We start from the raw sequence: 23,261 nt of genomic DNA, 5'->3' as shown, positions 1-23,261 counted from the left end.
ACTGCCATCTATTGGATAGCCTCCAGAACACTGAAATTCAAGTATTTCTTTTATTTATATGTATAATAAAATAAATAAATATATATATATATATTTTAATGAAATACTTGAATTGGTGAATTCTAGCTTAAATATATTCCCCTCTTAACCACGCCCCCAACCACGCCCCCGCCCCCCACCCCCGACCATCCACCTCCCGGTATCGGAGGTCTCAAGGTAGGCAAGTATGGATTAATAGATGTCATCAGTGTTTGAACCTGACAGAGGCCCCCCTTTCCACTATAGCTAGAATGATGAAAACATATATATCTAGCACTAGATGGGAGTAGAGAGTTGCAACCTCACTTCAGAATGCAAAACACACAAAGTAAAAAAAAATGTTTTACATCTGTAGTTGTGAGGACCAGGCAAATGTCCTCACAGGTCAAAAGGTCCTCACAGAAAGGGCGGTTTGTCAAGTCCACACAAGGATGGTGAGACAAGTGCACACACACACACACACACACACACACACACACACACACACACACACACACACACACACACACACACACACACACACACACACACACACACACACACACACACACACACACACGCACACACACACACACGCTCGCGCAGGGAAGTTTGCAGGGCAGTTAAGGAGTTGTCAGCCTGTGGAGGCGTGAAGGAGTTGCACCTGTATCAGCCACACACAGCTGTAGCATCATGTTAGCATGTGCGGGCCCCAGGTCATGTGACGCCTTGTCAGTGCTATTATGCTAACACGACTCACATGATAGCATTAGCTTAATGATGTCGGCTTTCATCTGGAATAACATGTTGATGTATGTGTGTGTGTGTGTGTGTGTGTGTGTGTGTGTGTGTGTGTGTGTGTGTGTGTGTGTGTGTGTGTGTGTGTGTGTGTGTGTGTGTGTGTGTGTGTGTGTGTGTGTGTGTTCGTTTTAAACCAGTGCATATTCCCTGTTTACACTTCTTGTTATGTAAAAGTCTGACTCCAAAATGGAATACATTCGTTCTCATCCTCAAAATTCTACACACAATACCCCGTAATGACAAATGTGACTGCGTTTTGTCAATGTGGGCTATTTGCTGTAGAATTGTGAGGATGAAAATGTATTTATTCTATTTGTGTAACGTAACGAAATGTGGAAAAAGTCAAAAGCTGTGAATACTTTTTCGGATGCACTGTAAACAGTGTGAACAAAAAAAGTCCTTTATCAAAATAAAATAATTTTATTGTGACAATGGAACATTTGTCATCAGGTGTGTCATCAGGAGTGTCATCAGGTGTGTCATCATGTGTGTCACCAGGTGTGTCATCAAGTGTGTCATCAGGTGTTGCATCAAGCGCGTCATCATGTGTGTCATGTGTGTCATCGGGTGTGTCACCACTGTGTCATTAAGTGTGTCATCAGGTGTGTCATCATGTGTGTCATTATGTGTGTCATCAGCTGTTGCATCAAGCGTGTCATCGTGTGTGTCATGTATGTCATCGGGTGTGTCCCCGGGTGTGTCATCGGGTGTGTCATCGGGTGTGTCATCAGGTGTGTCATCAGGTGTGTCATCATGTGTGTCATCAGGTGTGTCATCATGTATGTCATCATGTGTGTCATCGGGTGTGTTATCATGTGTGTCATCATGTGTGTCATCGGGTGTGTCATCAGGTGTGTCATCATGTGTGTCATGTGTGTCATCAGGTGTGTCACCGGGTGTGTCACCGGGTGTGTCATCGGGTGTGTCATCAGGTGTGTCATCAGGTGTGTCATCAAGTGTGTCATCAGGTGTGTTATCAGGTGTTTAATGGTGTGTAATCAGGTGTGTCATCATGTGTGTCATGTGTGTCATCGGGTGTGTCACCGGGTGTGTCACCGGGTGTGTCATCGGGTGTGTCATCACGTGTGTCATCATGTGTGTCATCAGGTGTGTCATCAATCAATCAATCAATCAATCAATCAATCAATCAATCAATGTTTATTTATATAGCCCTAAATCACAAAAGTCATCATGTGTGTCATCATGTGTGTCATCATGTGTGTCATCGGGTTTGTCATCATGTGTGTCATCGGGTGCGTCATCGGGTGTGTCATCAGGTGTGTCATCATGTGTGTCATGTGTGTCATCAGGTGTGTCATCAAGTGTGTCACTAGGTGTGTCACCAGCTGTGTCATCATGTGTGTCGTGTGTCATCGGGTGTGTCACCGGAAGTGTCATCAGGCGTGTCATCTTGTGTGTCATCAGGCGTGTCATCTTGTGTGTCATCAGGAGTGTTATCAGGTGTTTAATCATGTGTAATCATGTGTGTTGTCAGGTGTGTCACCGGGTGTGTCATCGGGTGTGTCATCAAGTGTGTCACCATGGAAAGCCCACATCTGAACACTGAGTAACACCACAATGGCAGACTTGATATATTTTGTTTGAGTAGTCAGTTCATGAAAACATGCGGTCCATGGGATCATTTATCTGTAGACACACACACACACACACACACACACACACACACACACACACACACACACACACACACACACACACACACACACACACACACACACACACACCCGGCGACAGACAATTGCTACTCATAAAAGTATGAATCATGCTCTTTTTCAAGCTTTGAGTCATCTCGGCATGAAGTGCTGTGTACACACACACACACACACACACACACACACACACACACACACACACACACACACACACACACACACACACACACACACACACACACACACACACACACACACACACACACACACACACACACACACACAAACACTTTAGTGTCGTGTGTCAATGTTAGTGCGAAGCATCAAAGTGTGTCACAAAAGGCACGATGGCATCACAAAAACTGAACACGTGGTCCACTTCCTGTCTGGGACCTCAAAAAAAAAAAAAAGTCCGCGTGTTCGAGCGCCAACAGAAGCGTCGAGCCAGCGAGAGGCGATAAGGAATCTCATTTCCGCCCCGCGGACGGCATTTGTCTCCCGCGATGACGCGGCGAGGTCATCGGAGCGTCGTAAACAAGGAGGAAGATTTGCTGGCCGACAGAGTCCGTCTCTGAGGACCCGGCCCTGGAAGACCGTGGACAGGCTGAAGGGTTCTGAGAGGAGCGCCAGGACCAGGACCTTCAAGGGCGGCTGATAATTAGCGGGACAAAGCCAGAGCGAGTCGGTGGACTGAAGACTCGTCCGTCACGGTCCGCACGTCAAACTCAGACAATTACTCGGACTGGACCCAGTTGTGGGACCAAAGTTCTGACAGAAGCCAGAACAGAATGAAACTAAATGATCAGGACAGCATTTTGCAAACACATCAAATACTTCAAGACTTGACTTGAATAACATATTTGTCTTTTACTGCAGTGGTCCCCAACCACCGGGCCGCGGATCGATTGGTACCGGGCCGCAACAGGAATAAAAAATAAATAAATAAATACATTTAAAAAAACATTTTTTTTTAAATTTGTTTTTTTTAATTAATTAAATGAATTTTTTTATGACCAAAAAAATAAATAAATAAATAAATACATTAAAAAAAACTTTTTTATTTTATTTAAATTAAATCATTCAGTTATTAATATTTCTGGGTCCTACATTATATATCAATATAGATCAATACAGTCTGCAGGGATACAGTCCGTAAGCACACATGATTGTATTTTTTATGACCAAAAAAATAAATTATAAAAAAAATAAAAAATAAATAAATAAATAAAATAAAAACTTTTTTTTTTTTTAAATTAGATCACTCAGTTATTAATATTTCTGCGTCCTACATTATATATCAATATATATCAATACAGTCTGCAGGGATACAGTCTGTAAGTGCACATGATTGTATTTTTTTATGACCAAAAAAAAAATAAAAATAAAAAATAAAAAATAAATAAATAAATAAAAAAAAACGTTTTTTTTTTGTTTTTTTTTAAATTAAATCATTCAGTTATTAATATTTCTGGGTCCTACATTATATATCAATATAGATCAATACAGTCTGCAGGGATACAGTCCGTAAGCACACATGATTGTATTTTTTTATGACCAAAAAATAAATAAATAAATAAATTTTAAAAAAAAATAAGTAAAAACTTTTTTTTTTTTTAATTAAATCATTCAGTTATTCATATTTATGGGTCCTACATTATATATCAATATAGATCAATACAGTCTGCAGGGATACAGTCCGTAAGCACACATGATTGTATTTTTTTATGACCAAAAAAAATAAATAAATAAATAAATAAAAAATAAATAAATAAAAACTTTTTTATTTATTTTTTTTTTTTTTTTTAATTAAATCATTCAGTTATTAATATTTCTGCGTCCTACATTACATATCAATATAGACCAATACAGTCTGCAGGGATACAGTCTGTAAGCGCACATGATTGTATTTTTTTATGACCAAAAAAATAAATTAAAAAAATAAATAAAAAATAAATAAATAAAAACTTTTTTATTTATTTATTTATTTATTTTTTTAATTAAATCATTCAGTTATTAATATTTCTGGGTCCTACATTATATATCAATATAGATCAATACAGTCTGCAGGGATGCAGTCCGTAAGCACACATGATTGTATTGTTTTATGACCAAAAAAATAAATAAAATAAAAAATAAATAAAAAATAAATAAATAAAAACTTTTTTATTTTTTTATTTTTTTAAATTAAATAATTCAGTTATTAATATTTCTGCGTCCTACATTACATATCAATATAGACCAATACAGTCTGCAGGGATACAGTCTGTAAGCGCACATGATTGTATTTTTTTATGACCAAAAAAAAAAATAAAATAAAAAATAAATAAATAAATAAATAAAAACTTTTTAATTTATTTATTTATTTATTTTTTTAATTAAATCATTCAGTTATTAATATTTCTGGGTCCTACATTATATATCAATATAGATCAATACAGTCTGCAGGGATACAGTCCGTAAGCACACATGATTGTATTTTTTTATGACCAAAAAAAAATATTTAAAAAATAAATAAAAAATAAAAATAAAAAAACTTTTTTATTTATTTATTTATTTATTTTTTTAATTAAATCATTCAGTTATTAATATTTATGCGTCCTACATTATATATCAATATAGATCAATACAGTCTGCATTTGTCAACAAATGCCTGAGCTAATTGTTGAAGAACAACATTTCTCAACAAGGAATTTAGGGATTTCACCATCTACGCTCCGTAATATCATCAAAAGGTTCAGAGAATGTGGAGAAATCACTGCAGGTAAGCCATGATATTACACACCTTGGATCCCTCAGGCGCTACTGCATCAAAGAGTCACATCGGTGTGTAAAGGATATCACCACATGGGCTCAGGAACACTTCAGAAAAGCACTGTCAGTAACTACAGTTGGTCGCTACACCTGTAAGTGCAAGTTAAAACTAATAACAAATTATTTTGTTATTAGTTTTATTGTAGAATAACTTAAAACATAACAATAGAATAACCAGTAAATGATTATATGTTTGTAGAATAATTTAATTACAACATTAAATGTAGAATAACTTCAACATAACTATAAAATAACTTGTAAATGACTACACTTGTAGAATAGTTTAATTACAATATTTAATGTAGAATAACTTGAACATAACAATAAAATAACTGGTAAATGACTACATTTAATATAGAAAAGTTCAATTACAATATTTAATGTGGAATAACTTGAACATAACTATAAAATAACTCTTAAATGACTACATTTATTGTACAATACTTCATGACTACATTTAATGTAGAATAATTTAGTTATTACATTTATTGTAGAATAACTTGAACATAACTATATAACAACTTGGAAATGACTACGTTGAATGTAGAATGGTTTATTTACAATATTTAATGTAGAATAACTTGAACATAACTATAAAATAACTCTTAAATGACTACATATAATGTAGAATAATTTGATGACTACATTTCATGTAGAATAATTTAGTTATTACATTTATTGTAGAATAACTTGAACATAACTATATAACAACTTGGAAATGACTACATTGAATGTAGAATGGTTTATTTACAATATTTAATGTGGAATAACTTGAACATAACTATAAAATAATCTTGTAAATGACTACACTTAATGTAGAATAATTTACTTATTATATTTATTGTGCAATAACTTAAAACATTACAATAAAACAACTCTTAAATGACTACATTTAATGTAGAATAGTTTGATGACTACATTCAATGTAGAATAATTTAGTTATTACATTTATTGTAGAATAACTTAAACATTACAATATAATAACTTGTAAATGACTACATTTAATGTAGAATAATTTAGTTAAATTATTTAATGTAGAATAACTTGAACATAACTATATAATAACTTGTAAATGACTACATTTAATGTAGAATGGTTTATTTACAATATTTAATGTAGAATAACTTGAACATAACTATAAAATAACTCTTAAATGACTACATTTAATGTAGAATAGTTTGATGACTACATTGCATGTAGAATAATTTAATTATTACATTTATTGTAGAATAACTTGAACACAACTATATAATAACTTGGAAATTACTACATTTAATGTAGAATAGTTTATTTACAATATTTAATGTAGAATAACTTGAACATAACTATAAAATAACTTGTAAATGACTACATGTAATATAGAATAATTTAGTTATTACATTTAATGTTGAATAACTTGAACATAACTATAAAATAACTTGTAAATGACTACATTTGTAGATTAGTTTAATTACAATATTTAATGTAGAATAACTTGAACAAAACTATAAAATAACTTGTAAATCACTACATTTGATATAGAAAAGGTTAATTACAATATTTAATGTGGAATAACTTGAACATAACTATACAATAACTCTTAAAAGACTACATTTAATGTAGAATAATTTAGTTATTACATGTATTGTAGAACAACTTAAAACATTACTATATAATAACTTGTACATGACTATATTTAATGTAGAATAGTTTATTTAAATTATTTAATGTGGAATAACTTGAACATAACTATAAAATAACTCTTAAATGACTACATTTAATGTAGAATAATTTGATGACTACATTTCATGTAGAATAATTTAGTTATTACATTTATTGTAGAATAACTTGAACATAACTATATAACAACTTGGAAATTACTACATTGAATGTAGAATGGTTTATTTACAATATTTAATGTGGAATAACTTGAACATAACTATAAAATAACTTGTAAATGACTAAATTTAATGTATCATATTTTATTTACAATATTTAATGTGGAATAACTTGAACATAACTATAAAATAATCTTGTAAATGACTACACTTAATGTAGAATAATTTACTCATTATATTTATTGTGCAATAACTTACAACATTACGACAAAATAACTCTTAAATGACTACATTTAATGTAGAATAGTTTGATGACTACATTGAATGTAGAATAGTTTATTTACATTATTTAATGTGGAATAACTTGAACATAACTATAAAATAACTCTTGAATGACTACATTTAATGTATCATATTTTATTTACAATATTTAATGTGGAATAACTTGAACATAACTATAAAATAACTCTTAAATGACTACATTTAATGTATAATATTTTATTTACAATATTTAATGTGGAATAACTTGAACATAACTATAAAATAACTCTTGAATGAGTACATTTAATGTATAATATTTTATTTACAATATTTAATGTGGAATAACTTGAAAATAACTATAAAATAACTTGTAAATGACTACATTTAATGTATCATATTTTATTTACAATATTTAATGTGGAATAACTTGAACGTAACTATAAAATAACTCTTGAATGACTACATTTAATGTATAATATTTTATTTGCAATATTTAATGTGGAATAACTTGAACATAACTATAAAATAACTTGCAAATGACTACATTTAATGTAGAATATTTTATTTACAATATTTAATGTGGAATAACTTGAACATAACTATAAAATAACATGTAAATGACTACATTTAATGTAGAATATTTTATTTACAATATTTAATGTGGAATAACTTGAACATAACTATACAATAACTATTGAATGACTACATTTAATGTATCATATTTTATTTACAATATTTAATGTGGAATAACTTGAACATAACTATAAAATAACTTGTAAATGACTACATTTAATGTATCATATTTTATTTACAATATTTAATGTGGAATAATTTGAACAAAACTATAAAATAACTCTTAAATGACTACATTTAATATATAATATTTTATTTACAATATTTAATGTGGAATAACTTGAACGTAACTATAAAATAACTCTTGAATGACTACATTTAATGTATAATATTTTATTTGCAATATTTAATGTGGAATAACTTGAACATAACTATAAAATAACTTGCAAATGACTACATTTAATGTAGAATATTTTATTTACAATATTTAATGTGGAATAACTTGAACATAACTATACAATAACTCTTGAATGACTACATTTAATGTATCATATTTTATTTACAATATTTAATGTGGAATAACTTGAACATAACTATAAAATAACTTGTAAATGACTACATTTAATGTATCATATTTTATTTACAATATTTAATGTGGAATAATTTGAACAAAACTATAAAATAACTCTTAAATGACTACATTTAATGTATAATATTTTATTTACAATATTTAATGTGGAATAACTTGAACATAACTATAAAAGAACTCTTGAATGACTACATTTAATGTATAATATTTTATTTACAATATTTAATGTGGAATAACTTGAAAATAACTATAAAATAACTTGTAGATGACTACATTTAATGTATCATATTTTATTTACAATATTTAATGTGGAATAACTTGAACGTAACTATAAAAGAACTCTTGAATGACTACATTTAATGTATAATATTTTATTTACAATATTTGATGTGGAATAACTTGAACATAACTATAAAATAACTTGTAAATGACTACATTTAATGTATAATATTTTATTTACAATATTTAATGTGTAATAACTTGAACATAACTATAAAATAACTTGTAAATGACTACATTTAATGTATAATATTTTATTTACAATATTTAATGTGGAATAATTTGAACATAACAATAAAATAACTCTTGAATGACTACATTTAATGTATCATATTTTATTTACAATATTTAATGTGGAATAACTTGAACATAACTATAAAATAACTTGTAAATGACTACATTTAATGTATCATATTTTATTTACAATATTTAATGTGGAATAATTTGAACAAAACTATAAAATAACTCTTAAATGACTACATTTAATGTATAGTATTTTATTTACAATATTTAATGTGGAATAACTTGAACATAACTATAAAATAACTCTTGAATGACTACATTTAATGTATAATATTTTATTTACAATATTTAATGTGGAATAACTTGAAAATAACTATAAAATAACTTGTAAATGACTACATTTAATGTATCATATTTTATTTACAATATTTAATGTGGAATAACTTGAACGTAACTATAAAAGAACTCTTGAATGACTACATTTAATGTATCATATTTTATTTACAATATTTAATGTGGAATAACTTGAACATAACTATAAAATAACTTGTAAATGACTACATTTAGTGTAGAATATTTTATTTACAATATTTAATGTGGAATAACTTGAACATAATTATAAAATAACTTGTAAATGACTACATTTAATGTATCATATTTTATTTACAATATTTAATGTGGAATAACTTGAACGTAACTATAAAATAACTCTTGAATGACTACATTTAATGTATAATATTTTATTTACAATATTTAATGTGGAATAACTTGAACATAACTATAAAATAACTCTTGAATGACTACATTTAATGTATCATATTTTATTTACAATATTTAATGTGGAATAACTTGAACATAACTAAAAAATAACTCTTAAATGACTACATTTAATGTATAATATTTTATTTACAATATTTAATGTGGAATAACTTGAACATAACTATAAAATAACTTGTAAATGACTACATTTAATGTATAATATTTTATTTACAATATTTAATGTGGAATAACTGGAACATAACTATAAAATAACTCTTAAATGACTACATTTATTGCAGAATAGTTGCGTGACAATATTTAAGATGGAATAAGTTGTAGATTTGAGGAGTATCTTCCCCAACACGATCCTTCTGAAAGAATCAAGTCTCCTGCAGTCGTTAATGTATGCAGAAGAGAATATGAATATTGGATGGCATCGTCAACGCGGCGTCTGAGCGGGACTAAACGTCTCAAAGAGACTTCAGTGGAGCGTTAAATCAGGAATATTTCCAGTGTGATGAGACGTCTCTCGCCATCACGTCTTGTCATGACTGCGAGCGCCATCAAGGCAGACGCTTTGAAAGGAGATCAGAGGTCAGAGGTCATCTTTTTTGACCTATGACATCATCGGCCTCCTCCAACAGCCGCCATCCATCAGCGGGATTACCGTGACGGAACAGAAATCACACTTGCTTTCCTCACATGAAGAAGAACAGCTGGAGTCAATCTGCTGACTCTCCAATAAATCTGAAGAATCTAAAGTTAACATCATCAACACTTACTGTAAACGCTAACATAACTAACATTATAAACACTTCATGTACAATGCTAACATAGCTAACATCATCAACACTTAATGTACAATGCTAACATAGCTAACATCATCAACACTTACTGTAAACGCTAACGTAGCTAACATTGTCAACACTTAATGTACAATGCTAACATAGCCAACATCATCAACACTTAATGTACAATGCTAACATAGCTAAGATCATCAACACTTACTGTAAAATGCTAACATAGCTAACATCATCAACACTTACTGTACAATGCTAACAAAGCTAACATCATCAACACTTAATGCACAATGCTCACATAGCTAACATCATCAACACTTAATGTACAATGCTAACATAGCTATTATTTTTAATACTTATGTACAATGCTAACATAGCTAACATTATCAACACTTAGTGCAAACGCTAAAATAGCCAAGATCATCAACACTTAATGTATAATGCTAAGATAGTTAACACTTACTGTACAATGCTAACATAGCTACCATTATAATCATTTACTGTACAATGCTTACATAGCCAGAGGTGGGTAGAGTAGCCAGAAATTGTACTCAAGTAAGAGTACTGTTACTTTAGAGATGTATTACTCAAGTAAAAGTAAGGAGTAGTCACCCAAATATTTACTTGAGTAAAAGTAAAAAGTATGTTGTGAAAAAACTACTCAAGTACTGAGTAACTGATGAGTAACCTGTTCCTTTAATGATGACGGCAACAAATAATGCACAACAACATAAAAAATAGCAATGAGCAAATTCAGAGGCAGGAATATCTCTTAAGCAACTAAAACTATAATATATATGAAATAATAATACATTAACATAAAAAATGAAGGCAAATTGAGCCACAATAACTGAACAGCACCATAGCCTCAGTAGGCAGATATTACGAAGGAAAATAACAAGTTAGCCTTTACGCAAAACATCAACTGATAGGTGTGGGCTGCACCTGAGAACAGGTCGTCTTCTTTTGTTTGAAGAACTCTTTCACAAGCAACATTTGAAGATTTTGACACATTTTCTCATTCAATAGAAACAGAGAAAACTCAAGAAACAAAAAAAAGTGTGTCCACACTTCGATAAACAAACAATTACAAAAAATACAAAATGTAATTCAATAGTAATAGTAAATTTAAATAGTCGCTGGTTCTTATCAGCCTGACACTTTGATTGATGTGTGTGTGTGTGTGTGTGTGTGTGTGTGTGTGTGTGTGTGTGTGTGTGTGTGTGTGTGTGTGTGTGTGTGTGTGTGTGTGTGTGTGTGTGTGTGTGTGTGTGTGTGTGTGTGTCTGCCAGTCAGCATGTGGGTCTTGTCTCCAGAACTTTCAAACAAGGAACGGCCCAATCAATCTCAATCAATATTCACATGGAGCCATTGAGGTGTGTGTGTGTGTGTGTGTGTGTGTGTGTGTGTGTGTGTGTGTGTGTGTGTGTGTGTGTGTGTGTGTGTGTGTGTGTGTGTGTGTGTGTGTGTGTGTGTCACGGTGCAGCTTGCCAACTGGGGAGCTGAAGTGGCGTCTTTGGGAAAGGAAGCTGGCAGAAGAAGAAGTCGATAGAAGCCCGATTGGACAAAGTGCTTTAAAAGGGGCGGAGCTAGCCAACACGACAACAACAACAACAACAGCACAACAACAACACAACACAGACCCACAATGAACGCCGCATTGCAGGAAAAGTGTGGAAAGTGAGCCATGTGACTTGCAAAGGTTGAAAGGTCAAATAAGAAGATCGGCGTCACGACGTCATCTGATTGGTCACAAGCCGTCACGTGACCACAGGCGCCATGTTGGCTAGCAGCTTCCGCACACTTCAGGAGGTCAGGAGGATGTTTGTTTTGTTTGCACGACAACAACACACTTTCATTCTCAGCACTAACACACACCTGGTGCAGGAACACAACAATGTTCACCTGGAGGGCCGACAGGAAGTACAGGTGAACTTTGTTGGGCCAACAGGAAGTACAGGTGATCTTTGTTGGGCAAACAGGAAGTACAGGTGATCTTTGTTAGGCCAACAGGAAGTACAGGCAAACTTTGTTGTGCCAAGAGGAAGTACAGGTGAACTTTGTTGGGCAAACAGGAAGTACAGGTGAACTTTGTTGGGCCGACAGGAAGTACAGGTGAACTTTGTTGGGCCGACAGGAAGTGCAGGTGAACTTTGTTGGGCCGACAGGAAGTACAGGTGAACTTTCTTGGGCAAACAGGAAGTACAGGTGAACTTTGTTGGGCCAACAGGAAGTACAGGAGAACTTTTTTGGGCCAACAGGAAGTACAGGTGAACTTTGTTGGGCCAACAGGAAGTACAGGTGAACTTTGTTGGGCCAACAGGAAGTACAGGTGAACTTTGTTGGGCAAACAGGAAGTACAGGTGAACTTTGTTGAGCCGACAGGGAGTACACGTGAACTTTGTTGGGCCAACAGGAAGTACACGTGAACTTTGTTGGGCCAACAGGAAGTACAGGTGAACTTTGTTGGGCCAACAGGAAGTACAGGTGAACTTTGTTGGGCAAACAGGAAGTACAGGTGAACTTTGTTGGGCCAACAGGAAGTACAAGTGAACTTTAGTACAGGGGTCAGCAACCTTTTTGAAAGCAAGAGCTACTTCTTGGGTAGTGATTAATGCGAAGGGCTACCAGTTTGACACACACTTCAATAAATTGCCAGAAATAGCCAATTTGCTCAATTTACCTTTAACTCTATGTTATTATTAATAATTAATGATATTTACACTTAATTGAACGGTTTAAAAGAGGAGAAAACACGAAAAAAATGACAATTACATGTTGAAACATAGTTTATCTTCAATTTCGAATCTTTAAAATTCTAAATTCAACCGAAAAAAAGAAGACAAAAACTTAAAAAAATAATTTATGGAACATCGTTAGTAATTTTTCCTGATTAAGATTAATTTTAGAATTTTGATGACATGTTTTAAATATGTTAAAATGCAATCTGCACTTTGTTAGAATATATAACAAATTGGACCAAGCTATATTTCTAACAGAGACAAATCATTATTTCTTCTAGATTTTCCAGAACAAAAATTTTAAAATAAATTCAAAAAACTTTGAAATAAGATTTAAATTTGATTCTACAGATTTTCTAGATTTGCCAGAATAATTTTTTTGAATTTTAATCATAATAAGTTTGAAGAAATATTTCACAAATATTCTTCGTCGAAAAAACAGAAGCTAAAATGAAGAATTAAATTACAATTTATTTATTATTCTTTACAATAAAAAAAAATACATTTATTTGAACATTGATTTAAATTGTCAGGAAAGAAGGAAGGAATTTAAAAGGTAAAAAGGTATATGTGTTTAAAAATCCTAAAATCATTTTTAAGGTTGTATTTTTTTCTCTAAAATTGTCTTTCTGAAAGTTATAAGAAGCAAAGTAAAAAAAAATATGAATTTATTTAAACAAGTGAAGACCAAGTCTTTAAAATATTTTCTTGGATTTTCAAATTCTATTTGAGTTTTGTCTCTCTTAGAATTAAAAATGTCGAGCAAAGTGAGACCAGCTTGCTAGTAAATAAATAACATTTAAAAAATAGAGGCAGCTCACTGGTAAGTGCTGCTATTTGAGTTATTTTTAGAACAGGCCAGCGGGCTACTCATCTGGTCCTTACGGGCTACCTGGTGCCCGCGGGCACCGCGTTGCTGACCCCTGCTTTAGTATAACGTTGTGTTGTGTGATCATGCGACCGCTACTTTTCCGCTCTGGAGATGTTGGTGCGGCCGGTATACTTCCGTTGTCTTATTATTTGTTGTTGATCTCCATATGTGGTCCTGGAGTGCCCAGTGTCTGCACATACATGATGAATCACTCCTCAAAAGGGAGGTTCTGTCATGATCTGTGGTCTGGATCATGTTTTTTGTTATTTTCGGTTTAAGACTCCACTAGTTCCTGTTTGCACTCCCTTGTTTGTTTTAGTTTCCATGACGACTGATTAGTTCCACCTGTCTCATGTGTTTGACTCACGCACCTGCTTTAATCAGAGACTATTATTTAAGCCTGTTTTGCCAGTTAGTCGTCCTGGCGACAATACTCTGTTCATGCCATAGATTCATGCTTTGCCAAGTAAGTTTTTGTTTCATGTCCATAGTTTCTGCCAATGTGTTAGTTTTTGTATCATAAGCTAAGTTGTGCCTTCACCTTTTCAATCAATCAATCAATCAATGTTTATTTATATAGCCCTAAATCACAAGTGTCTCAAAGGGCTGCACAAGCCACAACGACATCCTCGGTACAGAGCCCACATACGGGCAAGGAAAAACTCACCCCAGTGGGACGTCAATGTGAATGACTATGAGAAACCTTGGAGAGGACCGCATATGTGGGTACCCCCCCCCCCCCAACCCCCTTCTAGGGGAGACCGAAAGCAATGGATGTCGAGTGGGTCTGACATAATATTGTGAAAGTCCAGTCCACAGCGGATCCAACACGTCAGCAAAAGTCCAGTCCATAGTGGGGCCAGCAGGAAACCATCCCGAGCGGAGACGGGTCAGCAGCGTAGAGATGTCCCCAACCGATGCACAGGCTAGCGGTCCACCCCGGGTCCCGACTCTGGACAACCAGCACTTCATCCCTGACCACCGGACCTGTGCAACTCCCCCTCCATAAGGGAGAGGGGAGCAGAGGAGAAAAGAAAAGAAACGGCAGATCAACTGGTCTAAAAAGGGGGGTCTATCAATCAATCAATCAATCAATGTTTATTTATATAGCCCTAAATCACAAGTGTCTCAAAGGGCTGTACAAGCCACAACGACATCCTCGGTACAGAGCCCACATACGGGCAAGGAAAAACTCACCCCAGTGGGACGTCGGTGAATGACTATGAGAAACCTTGGAGAGGACAGCATATGTGGGTAACCCCCCCCCACACCCCCCCCCTCTCTAGGGGAGACCGAAAGCAATGGATGTGGAGTGGGTCTGACATAACATTGTGAAAGTCCAGTCCACAGTGGATCCAACACATCAGCGGGAGTCCAGTCCACAGCGGGGCCAACAGGAAACCATCCCGAGCGGAGACGGGTCAGCAGCGCAGAGATGTCCCCAACCGATGCACAGGCTAGTGGTCCACCCGGGGTCCCGGCTCTGGACAGCCAGCACTTCATCCATGGCCACCGGACCTATGCAACTCCCCCTCGCAAGGGACAGGGGAGAAGAGGAGAGAAGAAAAGAAACGGCAGATCAACTGGTCTAAAAAAGGGGGGTCTATTTAAAGGCTAGATTATACAAATGAGTTTTAAGATGGGACGTAAATGCTTCTACTGAGGTAGCATCTCTAACTTTTACCGGGAGGGCATTCCATAGTATTGGAGCCCGAACAGAAAACGCTCTATAGCCCGCAGACTTTTTTGGGGCTCTGGGAATCACTAATAAGCCGGAGTTCTTTGAACGCAGATTTCTTGATTTTTGCGCCCTTTCGTTTTGTACCTGTTGATAGCAAACAATTAAAAATGTTTCTACCTTCAAGCCTTGTCCGAAATAGTCCGATTGCATCCCGGGAGAACCAATCTTGCAGCAAGCTGCGACCCCCCACCCCCGTCACGACAAGTTGGAGCCAGTCCAGTTCCGTGAAGGACACGGTCCCTCTTCTTATCAGCAGGTGCATCTCTCTCTGTAAGCTGCCTTCTCACTATAAGAGTTAAGTCCATTTATCTTACTTTTAGACCTCTCTTGGCGACGCTATGGTTGCGTTGTCGGGGCTGGTCTCCTACAGCTTTAGTAAAACTTGGCCAAGTACTATTCTGTCTCGGTGGTCCTTTTTTTACTCAACATATATGTCATCCAGAAGAACTTGGGATGGACCGGTGTGTTTTTATTCCCTGAAAGGAAGACAGCAGCTCTGCTCAAATCTGCCCTATTTCTCTCTAGGTCGTCCTCAGACGAGCCTTCCATCGTTGCTTCCAGTATTTACAACCTCTAAATCTTCATCAAAGTCCTGAATGAATAAAGGTAGCATTTGGACTTTTATTTTGGCGTATTTGGTCAGGAAAACAAGATTTCAAGGAGGTAGCAAACATGGCGCCTGTTGTTTAGTTGTCTTCGTACACCACTCTGCGACACCGCAGTGTGATTGCTATGATATGCCGTAATGTGTGGCGAGCAGTGTTTGTGACAACATGAATTCATGTGTTCATATTTCCCTCTGGTAGGATGAAAGTTATGCAATGTAATGATTTTAATTCTATCTTTCTGAAATCTACGCCCATCTGGTGTCCTTCTTTAATCTCTTAATGGTGTGTGTGTGTGTGTGTGTGTGTGTGTGTGTGTGTGTGTGTCTCTGTGTGTGTGTGTGTGTGTGTGTGTGTGTGTGTGTGTGTGTGTGTGTGTGTGTGTGTGTGTGTGTGTGTGTGTGTGTCAGTGCGTGTGTGTGCAGGTGTGTGTTTGTGTGTTTAAGTTCTAGTCTGTGCACGTGCATGTGTGTGTATGCACTTTTGCATTTGTGTGTGTGTGTGCATGTGTGTGTGCGCTTGTGTGTGCGTGCATGTGTGTGTGTGTGTGTGTGTGTGTGTGTGTGTGTGTGTAGCAGCTTATTATAAGAGCAGATTTCCATCTTGTCCCCTTGAGGGTGTTTCCAATCATACAATCATTGATTGGCTGCAGTCTAACAAAACAAAACCAGAGCGTGAAGAACAAACACTCTTAAACTCACTTGTACTTTTTATGGCTGTATCTATCGTATTTATTAACATAGTGTATGATATAGTATTTTATTGTATTTATTACCATAGTGTATGATATAGTATGTTATTGTATTGCTTACCACAGTGTATGATATAGTATTTTATTGTATTTATTACCACAGTGTATGATATAGTATTTTATCGTATTTCTTACCATAGTGTATGATATAGTATTTTATTGTATTTGTTATTACAGTATATATTACATTATCGTGTTTAATTCAATATTATAGAACATATTATTGTATTTTATTCATTATTATATCAAACTATAGCATATTAATTTGTTTTATTATAGTATATATTATATTATTTTATTAATTACTATAGTATTTTGCAGTAGAGTTATTTTTTATTGTTTTATAATATTTAATTAATTTTTATATTTTATTATATGCTATAATACAATATTTTATTAATTATGATAATCAACTGTAATGTAGTATTTTATTCATTATCATTAGAGATGTCCGATAATATCGGCCTGCCGATATATGCGTTAAAATGTAATATCGGAAATTATCGGTATCGTTTTTTTTATTATCGGTATCGTTTTTTTTTTGTTTTTTTTAATTGTTTTATTAAATCCACATAAAAAACACAAGATACACTTACAATTAGTGCACCAACCCAAAAAACCTCCCTCCCCCCATTTACACTCATTCACACAAAAGGGTTGTTATTAATATTCTGCTTCCTACATTATATATCAATATATATCAATACAGTCTGCAAGGGATACAGTCCGTAAGCACACATGATTGTGCGTGCTGCTGCTCCACTAATAATACTAACCTTTAACACTTCATTTTACTCATTTTCATTCATTACTAGTTTCTATGTAACTGTTTTTATATTGTTGTACTTTATTTTTTATTCAAGAAAATGTTTTTAATTTAGTTATCTTATTTTACTAATTAAAAAAAAAAAGTACCTTATCTTCACCATACCTGGTTGTCCAAATTAGGCATAATAATGTGTTAATTCCACGACTGCATATATCGGTTGATATTGGTATCGGTTGATATCGGTATCGGTAATTAAAGAGTTGGACAATATCGGATGTCGGCAAAAAGCCATTATCAGACATCCCTAATTATCATAGTAGAAATTATACTATACTATTGTATTAATTATTATGGTATTTATTATAGTATATTATGTTATTTATTATTAGAGTACATAGAGTATTTACTTTATTATTATACCATATATTATAGTACAGCACTTCATTCATTATTAGAGTATATATTATAACATATTATTTTATTTATTATTACAAATTATTTTGGATTATTTATTTATTTTGCAGTATAGTATTTGTTATGTCTATTGTTTATAGTATAGTATATTATTTAATGAATTATTATATAATATAATAAAATATTTTATCAATAATGATAATCAACTATAATGTAGTATTTTATTTATTATCATAGTATAAATTGTACTATAGTATTTTAGTAATTATTATGGTATTTGTTATAGTATATTATTTTATTTATTACTAAAATACATCGATTATTTTATTTATTATTATAACATGTATGATAGTATAGTACTTCGTTCATTATTAGAGTATATGTTATAATATTTTATTTTATTTATTATTACAAATTATATTGGATATATCATTTATTATTAGAGTACATATTACAGTATACTATTTTATTTACAATATAATATATAATGTATTAAGATAATATATTTTGGATTATTTCATTTATTATGAAAGTATTTATTTTACACTCAACACAAATATAAATGCAACACTTTTGTTGTTGCATTACATTTATACATTTTCCTCTCAAATATTGTTCAAGAATCTGTCTAAATCTGTGTTAGTGAGCATTTATGTTGTGCTATGGTGACTTTGGGCCAATGGAAGTTTCTAGAAGTGTTCCTTCAACCATAAGATAAGATAAGATAGGAAAATATTAGAAAAACAGGACAAGCTAAGATAAACTCAGATAAGAGAAGCGTTAAGATAACATAAGATAAGATAATAAATAGGGTAAGATATAAGACGACAAGTTAAGAATTACGAATTAGATAAGATAAGAGTTTAAACAAGATAACATGAGAATTACGCTAATAATTAAGATAGAATAAGATAAGAGATAAGATAAGATAAGATACGATAAGATAATATAAGATAAGATGCAATAAGGTAAGGTAAGGTAAGATGATAAGGTAAGTTGGATAAAGTAAGATAAGATAATAGGCTAAGATAAGATAAGAAATAAGTTACAATTTCAATAAAATAAGGAATAAGATAAGATAAGGTACAATAAGATACGAGTTAAGATAAGAGTTCAGATACGATAATATAAGATGATAAGGCATGATGAAATAAGATGAGATAAGAATTAAGATAAGATGAGAAATAAGATTACATAAGAATTAAGATAAAATAAGATAAGGTAATATAAGATCAGAGTTAAGAGACAGATAAAATAAGGTAATATAAGATCAGATTTAAGAGATAGATAAGATAAGATGATAACGTAAGATGAAATAAGGTAAGATAAGAATTAATGTACGATACAAAATAAGGTAAGATAAAATAGGAATTAAGGTAAGATAAGGTAAACCAAGCTAATAATAAGGTAAGATAATAATTCAGGTAAAATAAAATGAGAAATAAGATTACATAAGAATTAAGATTAAATAAAATAAGGTAATATACGATAAGAGTTCAGATAAGAGTTAAGATCAGAGTTAAGATAAGATAAGATAAGATAATAAGGTAAGATGAAATAAGGTAAGACAGAGTTACGATATGATAAAAAAATAAGGTAAGTTAAAATAAGAATTAAGGTAAGATAAGGTAAACCAAGATAATAATTAAGGTAAGATAAGATTAGAAATAAGATTACATAAGAATTAAGATTAAATAAGATCATGTAAAATAAGATAAGAGTTAAGATCAGAGTTAAGAGAGGATAAGATAAGAGGATAACGTAAATTGAAATAAGGTAAGATAAGAATTAAGGTATTATAAAAAATAAGGTAAGATACAATAAGAATTAAGGTAAGCTAAGGTAAACCAAGATAATAATTAAGGTCAGATAATAGTTAAGGTAAGATATGATGAGAAACACGATTTAATAAGAATTAAGATAAGATAAGATAAAGTAATATAAGATAAGAGTTAAGATAAGGAACGATAATATAATAAGGTAAGATGAAATAAGGTAAGACAATAGTTAGGCTACGATAAAAAAATAAGGTAAGATAAAATAAGAATGAAGGTAAGATAAGGTAAACCAAGATAATAATTAAGGTAAGGTAAGATGAGAAATAAGATTACATGAGAATTAAGATTAAGTAAAATAAGGTAATATAAGATAAGAATGAAGGTAAGAGTTACGATCAGAGTTAAGATAAGATAAGATAAGATGATAAGGTACGATGAAATAAGGTAAGACAAGAGTTACGATACGATAAAAAATAAGAAATAAGGTAAGATAAGATGAGCAAAGATAATGAAGAGCAGGTCACATGACACATCTCCTCAGTGGGGCATTAATGCTTCCAGTCCAGCCTGTGCAGGAAGAAAGTTGCATGATGCCAACACCAGGGGGCAGTACAGTCAGTCAAGTGCATGATGCCAACACCAGGGGGCAGTACAGTCAGTCAAGTGCATGATGCCAACACCAGGGGGCAGTACAGTCAGTAAAGTGCATGATGCCAACACCAGGGGGCAGTACAGTCAGTCAAGTGCATGATGCCAACACCAGGGGGCAGTACAGTCAGTCAAGTGCATGATGCCAACACCAGGGGGCAGTACAGTCAGTAAAGTGCATGATGCCAACACCAGGGGGCAGTACAGTCAGTCAAGTGCATGATGCCAACACCAGGGGGCAGTACAGTCAGTAAAGTGCATGATGCCAACACCAGGGGGCAGTACAGTCAGTAAAGTGCATGATGCCAACACCAGGGGGCAGTACAGTCAGTAAAGTGCATGATGCCAACACCAGGGGGCAGTACAGTCAGTCAAGTGCATGATGCCAACACCAGGGGGCAGTACAGTCAGTCAAGTGCATGATGCCAACACCAGGGGGCAGTACAGTCAGTCAAGTGCATGATGCCAACACCAGGGGGCAGTGCAGTCAGTAAAGTGCATGATGCCAACACCAGGGGGCAGTGCAGTCAGTAAAGTGCATGATGCCAACACCGGGGGGCAGTACAGTCAGTAAAGGGCTGGGTGTTTACTTGACTTTCCTTTGGAGGAAGTGACTTTGTGTCAACGTCTCAGTTTGTCCTTCTGATGAAGTTCTACTGTAAATATTATATTGTGAAGTTCTACTGTGAATATTATATTGTGAAGTTCTACTGTGGATATTATAACGTGAAGTTCTACTGTGAATATTATAATGTGAAGTTCTACTGTGAATATTATAATGTGAAGTTCTACTGTGAATATTATAATGTGAAGTTCTACTGTGAATATTATAACGTGAAGTTCTACTGTGAATATTATAACGTGAAGTTCTACTGTGAATATTATAACGTGAAGTTCTACTGTGAATATTATAACGTGAAGTTCTACTGTGGATATTATAACGTGAAGTTCTACTGTGAATATTATAACGTGAAGTTCTACTGTGAATATTATAACGTGAAGTTCTACTGTGGATATTATAATGTGAAGTTCTACTGTGAATATTATAATGTGAAGTTCTACTGTGAATATTATAATGTGAAGTTCTACTGTGAATATTATAACGTGAAGTTCTACTGTGAATATTATAATGTGAAGTTCTACTGTGAATATTATAATGTGAAGTTCTACTGTGAATATTTCATTTCATCTTTGCTCTTTGGAGGCCTGAAACGTTAATAAGACGACTAATAAAAGTCTTTCCACTGTCACGGCTGACTTGGCGGCTCCGATGTTTGTTTTGCCGCGCTAATAATGGCGGCGCCGACTCATAATTATCGACTTAGTGAGGCGAGGAAATTACAGTCGAAGAATGGACGGGGGGGCGGTGGGGTGTGGGGGGGTATGTGAATCAGTGCCATGATGAGTAAAGAGTCTTTTTTACCAATGCTAACATGAAAGTCTTTTTGCTAACACTAAAATGAACGTTTCTTTGCTCACGCTAACATGAAAATGTCTTCGCTAACGCTAAAATGAAAGCTACTTTGCTAATGCTAACATGAAAGGCGGTACCTCCGGATTGGCAGACCGGGGTGGTGGTTCCACTCTTTAAGAAGGGGAACCGGAGGGTGTGTTCCAACTATCGTGGGATCACACTCCTCAGCCTTCCCGGTAAGGTCTATTCAGGTGTACTGGAGAGGAGGCTACACCGGATAGTCGAACCTCGGATTCAGGTCGTGGAACTGTGGACCAGCTCTACACTCTGGGCAGGGTCCTTGAGGGTGCATGGGAGTTTGCCCAACCAGTCTACATGTGCTTTGTGGACTTGGAGAAGGCCTTCCGTCGTGTCCCTCAGGTGGTCCTGTGGGGAGTGCTCAGAGAGTACGGGGTATCGGACTGTCTGATTGTGGCGGTCCGCTCCCTGTATGATCAGTGTCAGAGCTTGGTCCGCATTGCCGGCAGTAAGTCGGAACCCGTTTCCAGTGAGGGTTGGACTCCGCCAAGGCTGCCCTTTGTCACCGATACTGTTCATAACTTTTATGGACAGAATTTCTAGGCGCAGTCAAGGCGTTGAGGGGATCTGGTTTGGTGGCTGCAGGATTAGGTCTCTGCTTTTTGCAGATGATGTGGTCCTGATGGCTTCATCTGGCCAAGATCTTCAGCTCTCACTGGATCGGTTCACAGCCGAGTGTGAAGCGACTGAGATGAGAATCAGCACCTCCAAGTCCGAGTCCACGGGAAAGGGTGGGGTGCCATCTCTGGGTTGGGGAGGAGATCTTGCCCCAAGTAGAGGAGTTCAAGTATCTCGGAGTCTTGTTCACGAGTGAGGGAAGAGTGGAT

This window comes from Entelurus aequoreus, linkage group LG09 (assembly GCF_033978785.1).
Source record: "Entelurus aequoreus isolate RoL-2023_Sb linkage group LG09, RoL_Eaeq_v1.1, whole genome shotgun sequence".
In the NCBI taxonomy this organism is placed as follows: domain Eukaryota; kingdom Metazoa; phylum Chordata; class Actinopteri; order Syngnathiformes; family Syngnathidae; genus Entelurus; species Entelurus aequoreus.
Note: the sequence above shows the minus strand (reverse complement) of the source record.